This window comes from Triticum dicoccoides, chromosome 2A (genome assembly GCF_002162155.2).
Source record: "Triticum dicoccoides isolate Atlit2015 ecotype Zavitan chromosome 2A, WEW_v2.0, whole genome shotgun sequence".
Lineage (NCBI taxonomy): Eukaryota > Viridiplantae > Streptophyta > Magnoliopsida > Poales > Poaceae > Triticum > Triticum dicoccoides.
The window spans coordinates 618,659,638-618,673,549 of NC_041382.1; positions in this window are offsets into that span (position 1 = coordinate 618,659,638).

Below are 13,912 nucleotides of genomic sequence, written 5' to 3' on the forward strand. Positions count from 1 at the left end.
CACCGTTGCGACAGTTCATCGTGCCGAGACACCATATGATGATCCGGTGTGATAAGCTCTATGTTCACATACAACGGGTGCAAGCCAGTTTTGCACACACGGAATACTCGGGTTAAACTTGACGAGCCTAGCATATGCAGATATGGCCTCGGAACACTGAGATCGAAAGGTCGAGCGTGAATCATATAGTAGATATGATCAACATAGTGATGTTCACTATTGAAAACTACTCCATCTCACGTGATGATCAGACATGGTTTAGTTGATTTGGATCACGTGATCATTTAGATGACTAGAGGGATGTCTATCTAAGTGGGAGTTCTTAAATAATATGATTAATTGAACTTTAATTTATCATGAACTTATTCATGATAGTATTTGCATAACTATGTTGTAGATCAATAGCTCACGATGTAGCTCCCCATTTATTTTTTTATATGTTCCTAGAGAAAAACTATGTTGAAAGATGATAGTAGCAATGATGCGGACTAGGTACGTGATCTGAGGATTATCCTCATTGCTGCACACAAGAATTATGTCCTTGATGCACCGCTAGGTGATGGACCTATTGCAGGAGCAGATACAGATGTTATGAATGTTTGGTAAAGCTCGGTATGATGACTACTTAATAGTTTAGTGCACCATGCTTTACGGCTTAGAACCGGGACTTCGAAAACGTTTTGAACGCCACGGAGCATATAAGATGTTCTAAGAGTTGAAATTGGTATTTCATACTCATGCCCGTGTCGAGAGGTAGAAGACCTCTGACAGTACTTTGCCTACAAGATGGAGGAGAATAGCTCAACTAGTGAGCATGTGCTCAGATTGTCTGGGTACTACAATTGCTTCAATCAAGTGGGAGTTAATCTTCCAGATAAGATAGTGATTGACAGAGTTCTCTAGTCACTATCACCAAGTTACTGGAACTTCGTGATGAACTATAATATGCAAGGGATGACGAAAGTAATTCCCAAGCTCTTCGCAATGCTGAAATCGGCGAAGATAGAAATCAAGAAATAGCATCAAGTATCGATGGTTAACAAGACCACTAGTTTCAAGACAAAGAGCAAAGGGAAAGAAAGAGGAACTTCAAAGAATAATAGCAACCAAGTTGCCGCTCCCATGAAGAATCCGAAAGCTAGACCCAAGCCTGAAACTAAGTGCTTCTACTGCAAAGGAAATGGTCACTGGAAGTGGAACTGCCCTAGATACTTGGCGGATAAGAAGGATGGCATAGTGAACAAAGGTATACTAGATATACATGTTATTGATGTGTACTTACTAGTGTTTATAGCAACCCCTCGGTATTTGATACTGGTTCAGTTGCTAAGAGTAGTAACTCGAAACGGGAGTTGCAAAATAAATAGAGACTAGTTAAGGGCGAGGTGATGATGTGAGTTGGAAATGATTCCAAGGTTGATAAGATCACCATCTCACACTCCCTTTACCTTCTAGATTAGTGTTGAACCTAAAATAAATGTTATTTGGTGTTTGCGTAGAGCATAATATGATTGGATCATGTTTATTGCAATGCGGTTATTCATTAAAGTCAAGGATAATTGTTATTATGTTTACTTGAATAAAACCTTCTGAGGTCATACACCCAAGGTGAATGCTTTATTGAATCTCGATCATAGTAATACACATATTCATAATATTGAAGCCAAAAGATGCAAAGTTAATAATGATAGTGCAACTTATATGTGGCACTGCCGTTTAGGTCATATTGGTGTAAAGCGCATGAAGAAACTCCATGCTAATGGGCTTTTGGAATCACTTGATTATGAATCATTTGATGCTTGCGAACCATGCCTCGTGGGTAAGATGACTAAAAGTCTGTTCTCTAAAACAATGGAGCAAGCAACTGACTTATTGGAAATACATACCGATGTATGAAATCCGATGAGTGGTGAGGCTCGCGGCGGGTATCGTTATTTTCTGATCTTCACAGATGATTTGAGCAGATATGGGTATATCTACTTGATGAAACATAAGTCTGAAACATTTGAAAAGTTCAAAGAATTTCAGAGTGAAGTGGAAAATCATCGTAACAAGAAAATAAAGTTTCTGCGATCTGATCGTGGAGGAGAATAGTTGAGTTACGAGTTTGGTCTTCATTTGAAACAATGTGGGATAGTTTTGCAACTCACGCCACCTGGAACACCACAGCGTAATGGTGTGTCCGAACTTCATAACCATACTTTATTAGATATGGTGCAATCTATGATGTCTCATACCAATTTATCACTATCGTTTTGGGGTTATGCATTAGAGACAGCTGCATTCATGTTAAATAGGGCATCATCTAAATCTGTTGAGACGACACCATATGAACTGTGGTTTAGCAAGAAACCTAAGCTGTCATTTCTTAAAGTATGGGGCTATGATGCTTATGTGAAAAAGTTTCAACCTGATAAGCTCGAACCCAAATCGGAGAAATGTGTCTTCATAGGATACCCAAAGGAAACTATTGGGTACACCTTCTATCACAGATCTGAAGGCAAGATATTCGTTGCTAAGAATGGATCCTTTCTGGAGAAGAAGTTTCTCTCGAAAGAAGTGATTGGGAGGAATGTAAAACTTGATGAGGTAATTGTACCTTCTCCCGAATTGGAAAGTAGTTCATCATAGAAATCAGTTCTAGTGATTCCTACACCAATTAGCTAGTGAGGAAGTTAATGATGATGATCATGAAACTTCAGATCAAGTTACTACCGAACCTCGTAGGTCAACCAGAATACGTTCCGCACCAGAGTGGTACGGTAATCCTGTTCTGGAGGTCATGTTACTTGACCATGATGAACCTGTGAACTATGAGGAAGCGATGATGAGCCCAGATTCCACGAAATGGCTTGAAGCCATGAAATCTGAGATGAGATCCATGTATTAGAACAAAGTATGGACTTCGATTGACTTGCCCGTTGATCGGTGAGCCATTAAGAATAAATGGATTTTCAAGAGGAAGACGGACACTGATAGTGTTACTATCTACAAAGCTCGAATTGTTGCAAAAGGTTTTCAACAAATTCAAGATGTTGACTACGATGAGATTTTCTCACTCATAGCGATGCTTAAGTCTGTCCGAATCATGTTAGCAATTGCCACATTTTATGAAATCTGGCAAATGGATTTCAAAACTGCATTCCTTAATGGATTTCTTAAAGAAGAGTTGTATATGATGCAACAATAAGGTTTTGTCAATCCTAAAGGTGCTAACAAAGTGTGCAAGCTCCAGCGATCCATCTATGGACTGGTGCAAGCATCTCGGAGTTGGAGTATATACTTTGATAAAGTGATCAAAGCATATGGTTTTATACAGACTTGCGGTAAAGCCTGTATTTACAAGAAAATGAGTGGGAGCACTACGTCATTTCTCATCAGTATATGTGAATGACATATTGGTGACCGGAAATAATGTAGAATTTTTTGGAAAGCATAAAGGAGTGTTTGAAAAGAGTTTTTCAAAGAAAGACCTCGATGAAGCTACTTACATATTGAGCATCAAGATCTATAGAGATAGATCAATACGCTTGATATATTTTCAATGAGTACATACCTTGACAAGATTTTGAAGTAGTTCAAAATGGAAAAGTCAAACAAGGAGGTCTTGCCTGTGTTGTAAGGTGTAAAGTTGAGTAAAGACTCAAAACTCGACCACGGCAGAAAATAGAAAGAGAATGAAAAGTCATTCCCCATGCCTCAGTCATAGGTTCTATAAAGTATGCTATGTTGTGTACCAGACCTATTGTGTACCTCACCATAAGTTTGGCAAGAGGGTACAATAGTGATCCAGGAGTGGATCACTGGACAGCGGTCAAAAGTATCCTTAGTGGAATAAGGAAATGTTTCTCGGTTATGGAGGTGACAAAGAGTTCGACGTAAAGACTTACGTCAATGCAAGCTTTGACAACCGATCTGGATGACTCTAAGTCTCGATCTAGATACATATCGAAAGTGGGAGCAATTAGCTAGAGTAGCTCCATGCAAAGCATTGTAGACATGGAAAATTTGCAAAATACATATGGCTCTGAATGTGGCAGACCCATTGACTAAATTTCTCTCACAAGCAAAACATGATCACTCCTTGGGTGTTAATCACATAGCGATGTGAACTACATTATTGACTCTAGTAAACCCTTTGGGTGTTAGTCACATGGAGATGTGAACTAATCACATAAAGATGTGAACTATTGGTGTTAAATCACATGACGATGTGAACTAGATTATTGACTCTAGTGCAAGTGGGAGACTGAAGGAAATATGCCCTAGAGATAATAATAAAGTTGTTATTTATATTTCCTAATATCATTATAAATGTTTATTATTCATGATAGAATTGTATTAACCGGAAACTTAGTACATGTGTGAATACATAGACAAACAGAGTGTCCCTAGTATGCCTCTACTTGACTAGCTCATTAATCAAAGATGGTTAAGTTTCCTAGCCATGGACATGTGTTGTCATTTGATGAACGGGATCACATCATTAGAGAATGATGTGATGTACAAGACCCATGCATTAGCTTAGCATTATGGTCGTTACAGTTTCATTGCTATTGCTTTCTTCATGAGTTAAACATGTTCCCAAGACTATGAGATTATGCAGCTCTTGAATACCGAAGGAATACCTTGTGTGCTATCAAACGTCACAACGTAACTGGGTGATTATAAAGGTGCTCTACAGGTGTCTCCGATGGTGTTTGTTGAGTGGGCATAGATCGAGATTAGGATTTGTCACTCCGTGTATCGGAGAGGTATCTCTGGGCCCTCTCGGTAATGCACATCACTATAAGCCTTGCAAGCAATGTGACTAATGAGTTAGTTACGGGATGTTGCATTACGGAACGAGTAAAGAGACTTGCCGGTAACGAGATTGAACTACGTATTGAGATACCGACGATCGAATCTCGGGCAAGTAACATATCGATGAGAAAGGGAACAACGTATGTTGTTATGCGGTTTGACCGATAAAGATCTTCATAGAATATGTAGGAGCCAATATGAGCATCCAGGTTCCGCTATTGGTTATTGACCGGAGATGTGTCTCGGTCATGTCTACATAGTTCTCGAACCCGTAGGGTCCTCATGCTTAACGTTCTGTGACGATTTTTATTATGAGTTTTGTGATTTGATGACCGAAGTTTGTTCGGAGTCCCGGATGGGATTGGGGACATGACGAGGAGTCTCGAAATGGTCGAGACGTAAATATCGATATATTGGAAGGCTATATTTGAACATCGAATAGGTTCCGAGTGATTCGGGTATTTTTCGGAGTACCGGAGAGTTACGGGAATTCGTGTTGGGCCTTAATGGGCCATACGGGAAAGGAGAGAATGGCCTCAAGGGTGGCCGCGCCCCTTCCCCATGGACTGGTCCCAATTGGACTAGGGAAAGGGGGCGCCCCCTTCCTTCCTTCTCCTTCTCCCTTCCCTTTTTCCTATTCCATGTAGGAGGTGGAATCCTACTAGGACTAGGGAGTCCTAGTAGGACTCCACACTTTGGGAGTGCCCTATGAGGGTCAGCCTCCTCCTCCCTCCATCCTTTATATACGTGGTCTGGGGGCACCCCATAGACACACAAGTTGATCATTGATCTCTTAGCCATGTGCGGTGCCCCCCTCCACCATAATCCACCTCGGTCATATCGTAGCGGTGCTTAGGCGAAGCCCTGTTCCGGTAGCATCATCATCACCGTCATCATGCCGTCGTGCTGACAAAGCTCTCCCTTGACACTCTGCTGGATCGTGAGTTCGTGGGACGTCACCGATCTGAACGTGTGCAAATTGTGGAGGTGTCGTACTTTCGGTACTAGGACCGGTCGATCGTGAAGACATACTACTACATCAACCGCGTTGTCATAACGCTTCCGCTTACGGTCTACGAGGGTACGTAGACAATAATCTCCCCTCTCGTTGCTATGCATCACCAAATTCTTGCGTGTGCGTAGGAAATTTTTGAAATTACTGCATTCCCCAACAGTGGCATCAGAGCCAAGTTTATGTGTAGATGTTATATGCACGAGTAGAACACAATGGAGTTGTGGGCGTGGGTATATACATATTGCTTGCCGTCACTAGTTGATTCTTGATTCGGCGGTATTGTTGGATGAAGCGGCTCAGACCGACATTACGCGTACGCTTATGCGTGACTGGTTCTACCGACGTGCTTCGCACACAGGTGGCTAGTGGGTGTATGTTTCTCCAACTTTAGTTTAATCGGATTCAATGAACAGGGTTCTTTCTAAAGATCAAAAAGCAATCACTATACTGTGTTGTTGTTTTTGATGCGTAGATAAGAACGGTTCTTGCTCAGTCCATAGCAGCCATGTAAAACTTGCAACAACAAAGTGGAGGATGTCTAACTTGTTTTTGTAGGGCATGTTGTGATGTGATATGGTAAAGATGTGATGAGATATAAGTTGTTGCATGAGATGATCATGTTTTGTTGAAGTTATCGACAACTCGCAGAAGCCTTATGGTTGTCTCTTTATTGCATAAGATGCAGGCGCCAAATAATTGCTTTACTTTATCGCTATGTGATAGCAATAGTTGCAAGAGCAATAGTTGGCGAGACGACCATGTGATGACACGTTCATAAAGATCAAGATGATGGAGATCATGGTGTCATGCCTGTGACGATAGAGATCATGACAGTACTCTGGAGATGGAGATCAAAGGCACAAGATGATCATGGCCATATCATGTCACATATTTTGATTACATGTGGTGTTTATCATTTATGCATCTTATTTTGCTTAGTTCGACGGTAGCATTATAAGATGATCTCTCACTATATTTCAAGGTATAAGTGTTCTCCCTGAGTATGCACCATTGCGACAGTTCGTCGTGCCGAGACACCACATGATGATCGGGTGATAAGCCTATGTTCACATACAACGGGTGCAAGCCAGTTTTGCACACGCGGAATACTCGGGTTAAACTTGACGAGCCTAGCATATGCAGATATGGCCTCGGAACACAGAGATCGAAAGGTCGAGCGTGAATCATATAGTAGATATGATCAACATAGTGATGTTCACCATTGAAAACTACTCCATCTCACGTGATTATCGGACATGGTTTAGTTGACTTGGATAACGTGATCATTTAGATGACTAGAGGGATGTCTTTCTAAGTGGGAGTTCTTAAGTAATATGATTAATTGAACTTTAATTTATCATGAACTTAGTCCTGATAGTATTTGCATAACTATGTTGTAGATCAATAGCTCACGATGTAGCTCCCCGTTTATTTTTTATATGTTCCTAGAGAAAAACTATGTCGAAAGATGATAGTAGCAATGATGCAGACTAGGTCCGTGATCTGAGGATTATCCTCATTGCTACACACAAGAATTATGTCCTTCATGCACCGCTAGGTGACGGACCTATTGCAGGAGCAGATACAGACGTTATGAACATTTAGTAAAGCTTGGTATGATGAACGTAACTGGGTGATTATAAAGATGCTCTACAAGTGTCTTCGATGGTCTTTGTTGAGTTGGCATAGAACGAGATTAGGATTTGTCACTCTGTGTATCGGAGAGGTATCTCTGGGCCTCTCGGTAATGCACATCACTATAAGCCTTGCAAGCAATGTGACTAATGAGTTAGTTACGGGATGTTGCATTACGGAACGAGTAATGAGACTTGCCGGCAACGAGATTGAACTAGGTATTGATATACCGACGATCGAATCTCAGGAAAGTAACATACCTATGACAAAGGGAACAAGGTATGTTGTTATGCGGTCTGACCGATAAAGATCTTCGTAGAATATGTAGGAGCCAATATGAGCATCTAGGTTCCGCTATTGGTTATTGACCGGAGATGTGTCTCGGTCATGTCTACATAGTTCTCGAACCCGTAGAGTCCGCACGCTTAATGTTTGCTGACGATTTGTATTATGAGTTATGTGATTTGATGACCGAAGTTTGTTCGGAGTCCCGGATGAGATCGGGGACATGACGAGGAGTCTCTAAATGGTCGAGACATAAAGATCGATATATTGGAAGGCTATATTCGAACATCAGAAAGGTTCTGAGTGATTCAGGTATTTTTCGGAGTACCGGAGAGTTACGAGAATTCGTATTGGGCCTTAATGGGCCATACGGGAAAGGAGAGAAAGGCCTTAAGGGTGGCCGCGCCCCTTCCCCACGGACTGGTCCGAGTTGGACTAGGGAAAGGGGTGCCCCCTTCCTTCCTTCTCCCTTCCCTTTTTCCTATTCCATGTAGGAGGTGGAATCCTACTTGGACTAGGGAGTCCTAGTAGGACTCCACACTTTGGGCGCGCCCTATGAGGGCCAGCCTCCTCCTCCCTCCATCCTTTATATACGTGGCCAGGGGGCACCCCATAGACACACAAGTTGATCATTGATCTCTTAGCCATGTGCGGTGCGCCCCTCCACCATAATCCACCTCGCTCATATCGTAGCGGTGCTTAGGCGAATCCCTGTTCCACTAGCATCATCATCACCGTCATCATGCCGTCGTGTTGACGAAGCTCTCCCTCGACACTCTGCTAGATCGTGAGTTCGTGGGACATCATCGGGCCGAACGTGTGCAGATTGCGGAGGTGTCGTACTTTCGGTACTAGGATCGGTCGATCGTGAAGATATATGACTACATCAACCGCGTTGTCATAACACTTCCGCTTACGGTCTATGAGGGTATGTAGAAAATACTCTCCCCTCTCGTTGCTATGCATCACCATGTTCTTGCATGTGCGTAGGAAATTTTGAAATTACTGCGTTCCCCAACAACTACATCATTGACTCTAGTAAACCTTATTGGGTGTTGCTCACATGGTGATGTGAACTATGGGTGTTAATCACATGACGATGTGAATTTGTGTGAAATCACATGGTGATGTGAACTAGATTATTGACTCTAGTGCAAGTAGGAGACTAAAGGAAATATGCCCTAGAGGCAATAATAAAGTTTTATTTATATTTCCTTATATCATGATAAATGTTTATTATTCATGCTAGAATTGTATTAACCGGAAACTTGATACATGTGTGGATACATAGACAAAACACAGTGTCACTAGTAAGTCTCTACTAGACTAACTCGTTGATCAAAGATGATTAAGTTTCCTAACCATAGACATGTGTTGTCATTTGATAAACGGGATCACATCATCAGGAGAATGATGTGATGGATAAGACCCATCTGTTAGCTTAGCATAATGATCATTAAGTTTTATTGCTATTGCTTTCTTCATGTCAAATGCACGTATTCCTTCGACTATGAGATTATGCAACTCCCGAATACCGGAGGAATACCTTGTGTGCTATCAAACGTCACAACATAACTAGGTGATTATAAAGATGCTCTACAGGTATCTCCGAAGGTGTTTGTTGGGTTGGCATAGATCGAGATTAGGATTTGTCACTCTGAGTATCGGAGAGGTATCTCCGGGCCCTCTCGACAATGCACATCATGATAAGCCTTGGAAGCAATGTTACTAATGAGTTATTTGCGGGATGATGCATTATGGAACGAGTAAAGAGACTTGCCAGTAATGAGATTGAACTAGGTATGGAGATACCGATGATCGAATCTCGGGCAAGTAACGTACCGATGACAAACGGAATAACGTATGTTGTCATTACGGTACGACCAATAAAGATCTTCGTAGAATATGTGGGAATCAATATGAGCATCCAGGTTCCACTTTTGGTTATTGACTGGAGAGGTGTCTCGGTCATGTCTACATAGTTCTCGAACCCGTAGGGTCCGCACGCTTAACGTTCGATGACGATTTTGTATTATATGAGTTATGTGATTTGGTGACCGAATGTTGTTCGGAGTCCTGGATGAGATCACAGACATGACGAGGAGTCTTGAAATGGTCGAGAGGTAAAGATTCATATATAGGACGATAGTATTTGGACACCGGAAGTGTTCTGGGGGTACCAGGTACGTACCGGGTCACTGGAAGGGGTTCCAGACTACCCCCAGGCAAACTATATGTGCCTTATGGACCAAGAGGGGAAACACACCAGCCATTAAGGGGCTGGTGTGCCCCCCCCCCCATATGGGCTGGCCAAATTGGAGAAGGAAAGGGGAAGGAGGAAAGGAAAAAGGGAATAGGATCCCCCCTTCCCCCTCTTCCCTTCCTACTTCGAATAGGAATATGAAAGGGGGAGGCCGAATTGGGAGGTGCCCAAGTAGGATTCCTCCTACTTGGGGCGCCCCCTTGGCTGCCTCTCCTCCCCTCCAACCTATATATATGAGGGGGGCACCGCTAGAACACACAACAAACATTGTTAGCCGTGTGCGGCGCCCCCCTCCAAAGTTTACGCCTCTGGTCATATTCACATAGTGCTTAGGCGAAGCCCTGCGCGGATCACTTCACCATCACTGTCACCACGCCGTCGTGCTGACAGAACTCTCCCTTGACACTTTGCTGGATCAAGAGTTCGAGGGACGTCATCGAGCTGAACGTGTGCAGAACTCGGAGGTGTTGTACATTCGGTGCTTGATTGGTCGGAATGAGAAGAAGTTCGACTACATCAACCGCATTGTCAAACACTTTCTCTTTAGATCTACGAGGGTACGTGGACACACTCTCCCCCTATCATTGCTATGCATCTCTTAGATAGATCTTGCGTGATCGTAGGAAATTTTTGAAATTGCATGCTACGTTCCCCAACATTAAAAAGTCTGATGGTCGCTTTCAATACCAACCATGAGTGATTTTAGGCTCATCCATTAGGGTGACTCCAAGGGAGACTAGGGTGAGACACTTGGTGGCATTTGGGAGTTTTAGCTTTCGCACCTCTCTAGCATAGATTAGCAATTGGTAGATATGTGTGTTCACGTAGTACTTGTGTTTGCTTGCTAGCTAGCTTGGTGTTCTATCTTATCTTGTGTATTAGCTTGCTTGTCATATAGGTTCTCACCATATATAGATTCCATTTGTACAGAACTCAGTTTATTCACATTAGCCCTAAAATTGGAAGTTAAGCTTAATTTTGTAATCTCCGACTCATCTCTCACCCTAGCGCGCTCCATGCGGCCTCTCGATCATTTCATCCTCAGTTTGGTGAGAGCTTGAACTGGTGATCCAGATCCAAAGGGTGACGAATTCCCATAGTTGAGTTGTGGAATGCAGCTTTGCAACTGCTCCGATCCAGTTACCCCCATTCAGCTCATGGTGCACCATTTTGTGCTTTCTAGATGCAATCTTGAAGAGCCCTGATGCCAATGAGTTGAGGGGGGCTTCCAATTTTTGTGCGAGAAAAGTTCACCATGGACATCTTCGGTGGTAATGGTGGTGAAGGCCTGGAAAAATTTCTATGTCAGTTTGGTCGCACAGAAGCCGAGATGCCACCTAAGGTCTGTTAGGGTCGGTCCATTGCAGCCAAGGCCAAAGGAGGCACAAAGCACGTGCAAATATATCAATGTCGACAATACCAAGGCCACCCAAGTGCTTTGGCGAGCACACTATTTTCCGATTAACCAAAGAGTGCCCTCGAGATGTATGATCATGATCATCTTTTTTGCCAAACGAACCTGTGGGTGATCTTGTCTAATTTGCTCAGGACCGACTATAAGTTAGGTACCTGGAAATAAAAGTCCATCAGTCACTTTCAACCAGAGCCGTTATATCTTCATCGCAATGTCGCTGGCTTGCCCCGCCCTATAAGTTAGGTGCCTCAAAATAAAAGTTCATCGGTTGCTTTCAACCAGAGGCGTTAGATGCCGCTGGCTTCCATGCGATGGCGCTGGCTTCCTCACAACGCTGGCGGCTTCTGATGTCTACTACACAACCTTCTTCTTGTAGACGTTGTTGGGCCTCCAAGTGCAGAGGTTTGTAGGACAGTAGCAAATTTCCCTCAAGTGGATGACCTAAGGTTTATCAATCTGTGGGAGGCGTAGGATGAAGATGGTCTCTCTCAAACAACCCTGCAACCAAATAGCAAAGAGTCTCTTGTGTCCCCAACACACCCAATACAATGGTAAATTGTATAGGTGCACTAGTTCGGCGAAGAGATGGTGATACAAGTGCAATATGGAAGGTAGATATAGGTTTTTGTAATCTAAAAATATAAAAACAGCAAGGTAACTAATGATAAAAGTGAGCGAAAACGGTATTGCAATGCTAGGAAACAAGGCCTAGGGTTCATACTTTCACTAGTGCAAGTTCTCTCAACAATAATAACATACTTGGATCATATAACAATCCCTCAACATGCAACAAAGAGTCACTCCAAAGTCACTAATAGCAGAGAACAAACGAAGAGATTATTGTAGGGTACGAAACCACCTCAAAGTTACCCTTTCTGATCGATCTATTCAAGAGTCTGTAGTAAAATAACACGAAGGTATTCTTTCCGTTCAATCTATCCTAGAGTTCGTACTAGAATAACACCTTAAGACACAAATCAACCAAAACTCTAATGTCACCTAGGTACTCCAATGTCACCTCAAGTATCTATGGGTATGATTATACGATATGCATCACACAATCTCATATTCATCTATTCAACCAACACAAAGAACTTCAAAGAGTGCCCCAAAGTTTCTACCGGAGAGTCAAGACGAAAACGTGTGCCAACCCCTATGCTTAAGTTCACAAGGTCACAGAACTCGCAAGTTGATCACCATAACATAAATCAAGTGGATCACGTGAATATCCCATTGTCACCATAGATAAGCACATGCAAGACATACATCAAGTGTTCTCAAATCCTTAAAGACTCAATCCGATAAGATAACTTCAAAGGGAAAAACTCAATCCATTACAAGAGAGTAGAGGGGGAGAAACATCATAAGATCCAACTATAATAGCAAAGCTCGCGATACATCAAGATCGTGCCAAATCAAAAACAAGAGAGAGAGAGAGAGATATCAAACACATAGCTACGGGTACATACTCTCAGCCCCAAGGGTGAACTACTCCCTCCTTGTCATGGAGAGCGCCGGGATAATGAAGATGGCCACTGGAGAGGGATTCCCCCCTCTGGCAGGGTGCTGGAACGGGTCTAGATTGGTTTTCGGTGGCTACGGAGGCTTGCAGCGGTAGAACTCCCGATCTAGGTTATTTTCTGGAGATTTCTGTATTTATAGGAATTTTTGCGTCGGGAACAAGTCAGGAGGGGTCCCCGAATCGTCCACTAGATAGGGCGGCGTGCCGGGGGGGTAGGGAGCGCCCCCCACCCTCGTGGACGGCCCGGGACTCTTCTGACCCAACTCTTTTTACTCTGGGGGCTTCTTTTGGTCCATAAAAAATCATCAAAAATTAGCATGTCAATTGGACTCCGTTTGGTATTCCTTTTCTGTAAAACTCAAAAAAAAGGAAAAACAGGAACTGGCACTAGGCTCTAGGTTAATAGGTTAGTCCCAAAAATCATATAAAATAGCATATAAATGCATATAAAACATCCTAGATGGATAATATAATAGCATGGAACAATCAAAAATTATAGATACGTTGGAGACGTATCAGCTTCCACGACCCACGGCTGGCGGACCCTACCGCTAGTCCTGGCCATCTCCGGCCTAGGCCCGGCCCTAAAATTCAGGGCCTAGGCCCGATGGGCTTGCCCATGGGTCGGGGCTTGGGCCTGAGTTTTAAGCCCACCAGCAGGGCCTGGACAGGCTTGGGCTTGGCATTTTGGCATTTTAAGGAAGAGGCCTGGCCCACGGCCCTAAGCCCTAAGGGTTTTTCAGGGATTTTACCAGATGGGCCGGGCTTGGGCTTGAAAATTAGGCCCGATGGTAGGGCCTGGGCCTTAGTTTTCTGCCATGGACTTTTTAAGGCCCGGCCCGACCCATGGCCAAGTATACCTACTGCGCACCGCCTCGCCGCCCCGCCCTCCCCTCAACCTCCCCTCACCGCCTTTGCTAGCTGCCGCCCGGACCATCCCTCTATGCCCTGCTACACCAGGGAAGACTTCTGGCG